The 11,201-nt window shown below is 44.6% G+C and overlaps 1 pseudogene; it reads right to left on the bottom strand.

Annotated features, from left to right (window-relative positions):
- Positions 1-4,457: 4,457 nt before the first annotated feature.
- LOC133776225 (histone H3-like) lies at positions 4,458-4,855 on the bottom strand (annotated as a pseudogene).
- Between the last annotated feature and the right edge of the window lie 6,346 nt (positions 4,856-11,201).

Below are 11,201 nucleotides of genomic sequence, written 5' to 3'. Positions count from 1 at the left end.
CTACTCATTTCTCAAGAACTGATAAGATCCTGGTGCTCATGGCTGGGCTGGCATGGATTCTAGTTCCTCCAGCATACTAAAGCAACATCATCTGTGGGCTCTGGATCCCAGCAGATAGGGAGTTAAGTTCTGTTTTAACTTTACAATAGACATGGCTTTTTTTTTACAGATTTATTTATTTATTTGAAAGGCAGAGTTACAGAGAGGCAGAGGGCAGAGGCAGAGAGAGAGAGAGAGAGAGAGAGAGAGAGAGGTGTTCCATCCACTGGCTCACTCCCCAGATGGCCTCAATGCCAGAGCTGCGCCAATCCAAAGCCAGGAGCCAGGAGCTTCCCTCAAGTCTCCCAAGCAGGTGCAGGGGCCCAAGGACCTGGGCCATCTTCCACTGCTTTCCCAGGCCATAGCAGAGAGCTGGATCAGAAGTGGAGCAGCTGAGACTTGAACCGGTGCCCATATGAGATGCCGACACTGCAGATGGCGGCTTTACCTGCTACGCCACAGCACCAGCCCTGAGGCATGGCTTTTGAGACAATTTATTCATTAGTAAAATACAGTCATTAACACCTTCTTTCAACACAACCACCTGCTTGTTTTTTTTTTTTTTTTTTTGAGTACTCTTTATATGAAATCTAACCTGTGATTCATGGCATTCCTGCCTCCCCAGAGTCTTGTGCAGATGAAAGATGACACAGAACCCTGGTCAGATTGGCACTGGGGTTCAGGCTGCGAAGCTCCCTTTGTGCTAAACATAAGAGGACAATGGAGGAGCTGAGCTTACACACAGGAGGGTCCTCTTGGGGGCCAGAGCAGAACTTCAGGCCTCCATGGAAGGCAGCGGCAGTCACAGGGCTGCTACGTTCTCCATCGGACAGCAGCCAAAACTGGAAGCAAGCACGTGTGTGGGTCATGGGAACCACCCCTTACCTCCACTGCCACATGCCTGTGGCAGGGGTCCCAAGCCAGCACAGCATAGGAAATCAGGGAAAGACAGGGGTCTGGTACCGGGGCAAGAAGGCTGAGGAATATGCTGTGTCCTGGAGCTTGGTGACTTTCATAAAGCTGTAGGCACCATGGCTGCAGAAATACTAAGAAGAGCTGCTCAGGCCTGGACCCATTCCCCTGTTAACATAGTGTGAGGGCTGCTGGCCGTATTTACAATATCACTGCAGGATGGAGCCTCAAGCATCAGTGTGGGGTCTCATTATGAACTGGCTGATGCTGGGCATATGGACGCAATGGTGAATTCTCTAGATTGCAAGGGGTGAGTACTGAGAGAAGACAAATACATGCAAAACAAAGAAAACCGCCTCTCCATCTGGGTCTGCCAAGGGCAATTGCAGGCAGCCTGAGACGTATGAAGAGTCGCACAGCAATGCTACCATCCCTCCCTGTCTGCCCTATCCCTTCCTGCTTTTTCTAATACATACTTGAGGAGTTGCCACATTTTCCTTCTAAGTCGTGTTTTCTCGATGGTCAGGTTTTCTCCAAGTCTCCCCTCCTGCCTGCAGGGGCGTGGGCCCAAGCTCAGGGACAGTTTGCTTTGGGGAGGAATATGTGCCCACCAAATGCTATGCCTTTGCGGTGGATTCAGTACCAAGAACTCAGTGGGCCTGAGCCGTGTCACTGTGAAAGGGAGCCAGAAACACTTCCTAGCCACCCCACCATTTCTGAAGACTGAATTGTGGCTCTGGGGAGCTTTTCCTATTTCTTAGAGCTAATAACATTCTCAACAAACACAGCCTCAGTGCCCAGGAATCCTGTGCACGGACGGAGTCTTTGCCATGGAGCGGGACAAGTCCCAGGTCAACAGCTGCCTGAGGCTCCAGGCTCATTAAGTGCACTTCATCTTCCTTGCTGGCCAGTACCGAGTGTTCTCCCTACTGCCTTGTTGGATCTTTCTTACTTAATCTATTTATCTTGCTTGGGCTGGCAGCTCTGTGTGTCCTGAAGTATGAAGAAGCCAGTAGCCTTCACAGCAGAACAGTCTCCTTTTTGTTTGTCTCCTTCCAAGAGTTTGATTTGGTATTTTTTGTCAATTTGATATCGTTTGGTAGCACTCTATCTGTGCATATCCTGAGGCTAGAGTGCATCTTTCAGTGGAACTGACTCTGCCTCTGAAATTCTGTCCATGGGTTTTTGCTATTTTGATCCTGGCCTGTTAGTTCTCGTCTGTTCTGTGTCTCTTGTTCACCTCTGGCGGCTCATCCCTCTCCCTTTGTTCTTAAGTGCCTGGGTTTGAAGAAGAGACCTTTGTCTTGGCAAAGCAGTCCTTGTGTTGCCATCCCTTGTCCTGATGCTGCTCACCTGTGTTTTAATTTCAGGAGCCAGCAGTTACACAGTACTTATATCCACTGCGTTGTTTGAACTCACACAACTTTGAACTCATACGAACATGGAGAAGTCAAAATATAGGCAAGCAAGTGAGCACTTGCAAGGTGGTTATTTTTGTGTGTTTTTAAAAATTTATTTTAGAGACAGAGAAACAGGGAGGCAAAGAAAGAGATCTCCCATATGCTGATTCATTCCCCAAATGCCCACAACAGCTGGGCTTGGGCCAGGCTGAAATCAGGAGTTGGGAACTTGATTCAGATCTCCTGTGTGGGTAGCAGGGACCCACATACTTGAGCCATCACCTGCTGCTTTAGCAAGATGCACATGAGCAGGAATCTGGAACCGGGAGCCCAGATTCAAACCCAGACACTCCAGTATGTGATGCCTGCACCCCAATCAGCCTCTTAAACACGAGGCCAACACTTGCCCCAGTGTGATTGTTTGTAACTCCAGTCTACACCTACCTGACTCCCAAATCTGTTCTTTCTCCATCCAACCACAATGACACTCTTTCTACTACCACCACACAGCTTGCCCCGTCTTCTCTTTCTTGCCACACCGTGCACTGGGCTTCTTTCTGATATGTCCAGTCTATCTTGCTTAGATAGTCAGTCACAGTTGTTCTGAAAGAAGGATCTAAATCTTTTACCCAGACTGACATACTCACTGATTGCCCGGTTGTCAGTAATCTGATTCCACCTGACACTTGCATTGACATGACAGTCTTGACTCTTTCTCTTCAATCTAAGTTCTGGTTTGAAATATTTCCTCCTCTCTACCGATCTCTCTACTTTGCCCTAGTCCTATTCCCTCCCCTCACATTGCTTCCTTTCTGGACTCAAGTCAGGGCACAGTTCTGAGAGCAAGCAGATCTTAAGACTGTAACAGCACCCCTCTTAGTGCTAATCACCAGTGCTCATGCTTCTGCCTTTACTTAGCTTCTATAGGAAGGGACTGCAAAATGTTCCTGAAAAACTGTGTTGTCTCCCAATTTTACTTTGCAGGATATTTTTGAAGTCCCTTCATGAGACAAGGGAAACAATGTCACTGATCATTGACTAGTACCTGCAGGTGACAGCATGGTTGTCTGTGGTCTTTTGGCTAATGATGTGAAATGTCATTGTCAGCCCCACGTACATGCATCACTGAGACTATTAGGGGAAGGGGAAAAGTTGGAAGGAAGTCAATGATGAGTATATATTGATGTATTTAATGAAAACCTATATATCTACTAGAGTACTAATTCTGTACCAAGTCCTGGGCTAGTGTCTTCTTCTAAAGTCGTTTCATGTTCTCTTTGCTCTTGGTCAGCACCTTATCAGGTTAAAATACTTTATCTAGTGGGGTAAGGGAAACCGTCCTCATGAAATTTCTGAGATCTAAGCAGTCCCACCTCTGTGGCACCTGCTCTTGGCTTCTGTGGACTTTTTTTCTACAGACTGATACTCCATTCAAACCCCTGAGCTCCAGACATATTCCTTGACTACTCCTGACTTAGTTTCCTGCCCATTTTACTTGGTAGAAGATTCTGAATTTTCATATGTTACTTGATGAAAAAAAAAAAAAAAAAGCCCTGTTAGAACAGCACCTTAATTATCTGCTCAATAGCTCAGTGGTCTGAAGAACATAGAATGTCCAGGAAGCAAGTTCAGCTTCCATTCCAGTGTCATTGCTAGTGAGTACCCTGTGGAAGTATCTTTCCTTTGGAAACCAAGACCTGTAAATCCAGAGAACTCTGGGGCCTGCGCTGTGGCATAGTAGGCTAAGCCTCTACCTATAGCTCCGGTATCCCATATGGGCTTTGGTCTGTGTCCAGGCTGCTCCTCTTCTGATCCAGCTCTCTGCTAACATACCTGGGAAAGCAGTGTAAGACAGCTCAAGTGCTTTGGCCCCTGCACGCATGAGAGTCCAGATGAAGCTCCTGGCTCCTGGCTTTAGATCAGCCCAGCTCTGGCCATTGCAGCCATTTGTGCAGTGAACCAGCAGATGGAAGATCTCTCTCTGTCTCCCGCCCTTTCCCTCTGTAACTCTGCCTCTCAAATAAATAAATCTTTTTTTTTTTTTTTAAATGGCTCTGAAAAGAGCCTTTGGGCCAAGGATGGAAACCGGAGACGAGAGCGGGCTGCCTAGGCCCGCTCGCCGCAGATGCGGCGGGCCAGCTGGATGTCCTTGGGCATGATGGTGACGCGCTTGGCGTGGATGGCGCATAGGTTCGTGTCCTCAAACAGGCCCACCAGGTGGGCCTCGCTCGCTTCCTGCAGTGCCATGACGGCTGAGCTCTGGAAGCGCAGGTCCCTCTTGAAGTCCTGTGCGATCTCTGGAACAGCAGCTTGCGGATCCGCAGCTCGGTGGACTTCTGGTAGCGCCGGATCTTGCGCAGTGCCATGGTGCCCGGCCGGTAGCGGTGTGGCTTCTTGACGCCGCCTGTGGCCTGCGCGCTCTTGCGGGCCGCCTTGGTGGTCAGCTGCTTGCACGGCGCCTTGCCGCCCGTCGACTTGAGCGCCGTCTGCTTCGTGCGGGCCATGCTCCCCCACCTGCGACCTCGCTCACCGGCGCACCAACACTATCTCTCAAATAAATAAATCTTAAAAAAAAATCCAGAGAACTCCAATAGTAATGGATTATTAGGTGATAAGACCCGGCCTGTGCAATGGGACAGTGGGAGACAGAGCAATGTGTATTGGTTGCAGGTTCAAAGTGTATGTCACGTCCTACAAGCAATAGTCCTAACTCAGAGTATTGGCACCCTAACTAAGTCTTCAGTTAGGCATTCGGCCTTTGTATGACAGTAGGAGTTTCTGGATGATGGAATATATCATATGATCACAGACATTCATGGGCATGAGTCCATTGGCAAACCTATATTTCTGCTAAAAGAATTCCTTGGTAAGAAATTATGTTATGAAGGGATCATAAGACATAGTGAAAAGTTGTATTGGAAGAAGCATTTCAAACAGGACAGGCAAAAACCTATCTGGAATAAATATCTATTCCTGTGAAGATAAATCACTGTTCCTTCTATAATGGAAGGGATCCAATGAACTTGAATTGCTTGCAGATATTGAATGGTGCAAATCAGGGGCTCAGCAATGGACAGTGCTGTTGGCAAGGGGTATATTTAGCACATGCAGGAGTCAGGTCAGCATTGGCAGAGGGCTAATCCACATACAGGATCGGGTTTGCTTTCCTTGATGGGTAAGGTGGGGGACCCAAGATGATCCGCCCTCAGGTTCCCCTTCTGCTTCTGGGTTCCCCAGCGTGGACACCTTTCTTTTTTCTGCCATCAGAGTTCTTGTTGATTGCCCTTGTGTTGTTTCTGCAGTTATAGTTCTTCTTAGTGGGCAGAATCTGAGCAGCGCTAGTCTGTGGCAACTCATCTTGACAAGAAATTCCCAAGAGAAGGAAAATATTTTAAAAAGATGCCAATTGTTTTGCACTGTTGCCAGGTTAAAACCTTTCAGAGGTGTGGGCATTTGGGGCAGAGGGAAAGATACTACTTGGAGAACCAACATCCCATATTGGAGTTCCTGGTTCAAATCCTAGCTACTCCATTTCCAACTCAGCTTCCTGCTACTGTGCACTCCAGGAGGTGGCAGATGATGGCTCAAGTACTTGGGTCCCTACCACCCACCTTGTAGACTTGGATTGAATTCTGGGCTCCTGGCTGTGGCCCAGATAAACCTTAGCTGTTGTGGGTACTTGGAAAATAAGCAGCAGATGGAAAATCTCTTTCCATCTGTCTATCTCTTTGTCTCTCAAATGAAATGAAAATAAACAGAAAATTTAAAGAAACACCACTTTAAATCTCCACATTGTAATATACAGCTAACTTCTATAAGGTCTGACACACACTCAAACACAAATGTCAGAGAAGTTCACTCCTAAGAATAAAGGGGTGTGTGTGTGTTTGTGTGTGTGTGTGAGAGAGAGAGAGAGAGAGAGAGTGAGAAATATCAAGATCAAATGAAAGTTTTTCATAGTAACATGCTATGATCTAGAAATAACATTTGTAGAAAGAAGTAACCCAGAAGTTACATAACATCAGTGGTAGCTGAAACCAGAGCCAAAGGCCATCATGAGAATCTCAGTCTGTGATGTTTTTAAAAACCATCTCCAAGAAAGCTAAACCATGCACAAACTATAGAACAGTATTCTAGGTGAGATTGATAAGGTATCAAATGCCAGGAGATACCAGTTGATAGGTGTGTTACCTGTGCTTTTCCTTATCATTGTGTCAGGACTTGTGCTGATTCAAAGGATTGCTCAGATGTTTTGAAATAAGTTAGAAATTTAGATAAGATGGCTCTGGTGTCATTGCAATCACCTATGTGACATTTATGTTTTGGTTGCAAGGTGAAAAGCTGATGTAGGTTGTCCCTTTGATGTTCTGAATTCTCAGAGGAATAAAACCCATGCTCATTTATCTGTTCATAACCTGTGCACATCTGTGAAGATTCAGGTTGCACAAAGATTTTTACCAGAAAGAGTATTCAACGTTTGGCTGGCAGCTGGTCCCATGATCACCATCGGGTTGTCAGGAGGACTTGAAGTTAGTCTCTGGGGAGAGACACGTCTAAGGGTCAGACAAAGGCAAAGGCCTAAAAATGGAGACTAACACAGAACAGAGAAACAATGGCAAGAAGATGGTATCTTTCCTTCCCAAAGGAAAGATGGAAGGAAGGTTAGGACCACCCTTCTAGGGGTCAGTGTGGACATTCTATCTGGCAGTAGGTCAGTTTCAGTGGATCCTGGGACTGGAAGACCGATTGTATTGGGTACATAGCGACCATGAGATGAGAAGTCTGAACTTTAAGGAAAGACAGCATTTCTAGCTGAATTTTGCATTCCTGATAGTTCCCTGTAGAGAATATGGCACACAACAGATGTTTGACAATACTCCCACTTGCCCCCTTGGAGTCTTAAGTTTCTCTCATTCCTCCAGGGAGCTGCTCTGGGCACTCCTCCTAGGAATGGCTGTTCCGTTTCCTACAGTGGGCCTCATGACTGTGCCTCCTGATGGGGCCTGGCACGCAACATGGGGAGCTCTTGATACTAAGCCATTAACCCCAGTTCTGCTCTGGCTGACCCCAGCCTGCTTGCCAGTGAGGGCTTGCTGCCTACTCTCCCAGGGAGGCTCGAAAGTTCTCAGATAATTTCACAGAGGAATGACAATTCATCCATTGTAAGTGCAAATGTTGGAATAAAGGAAACACACTGTTCAACAGCTGTAGGTTTAAGAGACAGTTGCTGTCAATCATGGTCTCTCGCTGGGTGAAGACATTTTTAATTAGCTGGTTTGGGAAAATAATCAAAGGAAGGACATTGTTCACAAACTGATGAATTAGAATTGGATGATGTCCAAATTATACATTTTTCCCTCTGTGATGCTGACCACCTGATCAGCACAGCCCACTGTTCTCTGCCATTTTTCATCTCAAAGTTCTCTCTCTCCTTGGGTGGAGCTGCAGCCTCAGGCTTGAGTGATGACCACCAACCTCGGCACCCAATCTGCTCTATCTGCTGTGGATAGATTGCAACCCCCTTGGGTCTTCTCCTTTGGCTTCATTCCCTTAAATTCAGTTGGGTCTTTCAGGGGGTGTGTGAAATAAAGAGTTGCATGAGAGTGAGTCTCTCATGCTTTCTCTTTCAAAGGAAAAGATTCTAAAATGCATTGAGCTCTCTACTGTATGCTAAGCACTTCCACAAATACTATCTAATTTAGTCTTTATCACAACTCAATGGAGTATGTTTAATTACTCCATTTTAGAGATAAAGAAATTGAGTCTCAGCTAAGCAACCTGCCTATGATGACATTTCCAATTTGCAATAAAGCCATAATTTATATTCATGCCTGTCTTAGTGCATCGCAATCCACAATGCAGCAAATTAAATCCATGTGATCATCCAGCTCCCTGTGGTGCTTGTTATTCCCTCTACCTGCAGTGCTCTTCCCTGTGGCTGAGTGCTTCCTTGCATTCAGGCACAAACTTTGTTAAAAGACAGAATTACAGGAAACCTTGTTTTGCAGATTTAAATTGGCTTTCCTTGCAATTCTAGGCTCAGGCAGCAAAATGGTTCAGAATATTCCACTCTGCCACATGAGCAGGTTAGATGAGGGTGCTTTAAAAGGTTCATGGGAAACATGTAACATCCTTTAAATCCATTTTCCATGAGGTTTTTGAAGGGCACTCATATTTATAACCAGACAAAAGGAAGTGCGGTACAGAAAATGGAAGTGAGGGGGAGAGTGTTGTGGCATACTCAGTTAAACTTGCCACTCGGGATGCCTGCATCTCGTATCAGAGTGCCTGGAGTCAAGTCCCACAACAGCCTCTGATCTGACGTCTGCTAATGCATCTGGGAGGTGGCAGGTGATGGTCCCAGGACTTGGGTTCCTGTCACTCACAGGGAAGATCTAGATTGTTCCCCTGGCTCCTGGCTTCAGCCTGGCAGGCATCTGAAGATTGAATAACTGATGGAATAATCTCTCTGCCCTCTCCCACACCTGCTTTGTCTCTCATCATGCATTTCCAATAAATAAAATAAATTAATCTTTAAAAAAACACAATAAAATGCAAGGGAAGGTCAGGCACTTGGCACAGGGGGTTAGAACACTGCTTGGGGATGCCAGTATTGGAGTGTGTGGATTCAAGATCTGGCTCCACATTTAATTCCGGCTTCCTGCTAATGCACACCCTAAAAGGCAGTTGATGACTCCAACACCTGGGTACTGGCTTCCCAAGTGAGAGTGAGTTCAGGCTCCTGGCTTCAGTCTGGCGCAACCCTGTCTGTTGTAGGCATTTGGGGAATGAGTCAGCAGATGGGAGGTCTCTCTGACTGTATCCCTGCCTTTCAAGTAAATAAAAACAAATCAAACACAAAGAAAGAAAAGAAAATGAGATATAGACACAGTCTAATTGGTTATAGCTTGCTTCTCTTGTGGTTGGCCAGGACTCAGCTACTTGTTACAAAGTGGGTTACAGTCTGTTTACACATTCAGTTAGACTAGAGTTTACTAGACCTGGAGAAATCTTTAGACTACATTTATAATTCATTAATAGCTTTTAACTAAACATGATTCAATATAGCAACTCAACTATTCTCTCTTTTGAGGGCTTCTTAAAGCCACTTCTGACCTTTAGCACTCTCTGTCCCAATATGGTGGTTCTTGCTACTTGGCAGTTTATTATTTACTTGTCTTCTCTGTCTAGAATGAAACTTCTGTGAAACTATAACACTGGTCTGTCCTAGTCAAAACTACTGCTAATCTCTTTAGCAGTGTCTTAGTAATTGTGTGGTAAATCAAGGAAACGATGAATAAATAAATAAACCATGAATTAGATTGATGACTGAATAAATGAGAAGAAATCTCTATTCTGTGAACAATACTTTTTAAATATTAACTTTTATAAACCAATGTAAAGCAATGAAGCATTCTTTTCAAAGTTATACTTGCTTAGTTTAGTTGGTTTAAAATAATATATAAAATTTGATTAAATGAAAGCCTATTGAAAAAAAAATGAATACTGAGTGAGATTTAAGAGGACTTGGGCTCTGTTACCAATTCAGCAATGCCTGGCTCTATAAGTCCAGGTCAGTAGCTCTTTGTCAGACCAATTCTTGGTCTTTCTTGGTTAAAAATCTATATATGTATATATTTGCCTGTGTTGTCTTCTGAGTCATAGCCCCTGCTAGCATTCAGAAGGTTGGACACTTAAATTCCCTGAAAAGAAATAATTGCTGGAGATCACCAAACTTGGAAAAAGTACATCAGTTTACATTCTGGGTGTGTGGATGTATTAGTTTCCAATTGCTGTTGTAATATATTATCATAGTAGTGCCTTAAAATATCACGCACTTATTCTCCTATGTTTCTGGAGGTTGGAAGTCAAAGCCAGACTATGCTTCTTCTGGAGGCTCCATGGGAGTGTCTAAGTCCTTGTCTTTTCCAGCTTCTAGATGATTCCTTGAGCCTCGATGCCTTTATCTTCAAAGGAAGCCAACTAGCATCTTCAAATCTTTTTGTTACTCTGACATTCCTGCCTCTATCTTATACAGATTCTTGTGAATATAGAGGGCTCATACAGGTAACCCCACCTCAGGAGTCTAAAATTAATCACGTATACAAAGTTCCTTTGTCTGTGTAAGGTAGATATTTAGAAGTTGGGGAATTAGGAGGTAGACATTTTTGAGGATTCATTATTTTGCTTGTCACAGAAGATGTGAAAATTCAGACTTAATTAAGAGACAAGGAAATAAATTACTTTCTCCCTGAACTAACATTTCGAAAAGCTCTATCGTGCACATAGTGCTGTTGTGTGTTCAGTGTCACAGGAAGAGGGTCTGAGGACTGTGCACCTTGAATTCACACCTATCCAAACTCCCCACAGTCCCCCAAGGATCTGGATCAACATTGTTCTCTCCCTGTTTTCCTTTTCTTTTCCCTCTTGCTCTAATCCCTCTCTTCTAATAATATTCTGGTGCTATGTCAGAAAGTTATATAAAAGATATGAACAAAATGATTAGAAAATTGCCAGAACAGACAATATATAGAATACCACAGCCAACAAATACAGACTAAACATCATTTTTAAGCAATGACAACAATGACATATGCTAGACCATGAAGGAAATCCAAAGGAGGCCCATTGATTACAGTTATGGGAAGCTAGAACTCAATTATAAAAGGGTAACTAGAAAACCCCCATTTGCCAGAAAGTCAGGAATCACAATTGTAAATGCTGTGTACTAAACTACCTATTGTGTAACACCACCTGTGGCTCCAACATCCTGTATCAGAGCATCTGTTTAAGGCCTTGATGCTTCTACTTCTGATCCAGCCTTCTGCTAATGCATCTGGGAAGGCAGCA

This window comes from Lepus europaeus, chromosome 17 (assembly GCF_033115175.1).
Source record: "Lepus europaeus isolate LE1 chromosome 17, mLepTim1.pri, whole genome shotgun sequence".
Lineage (NCBI taxonomy): Eukaryota > Metazoa > Chordata > Mammalia > Lagomorpha > Leporidae > Lepus > Lepus europaeus.
The sequence above is the reverse complement of the archived record's forward strand: the minus strand, read 5'-3'. Positions and strand labels throughout refer to the sequence as shown.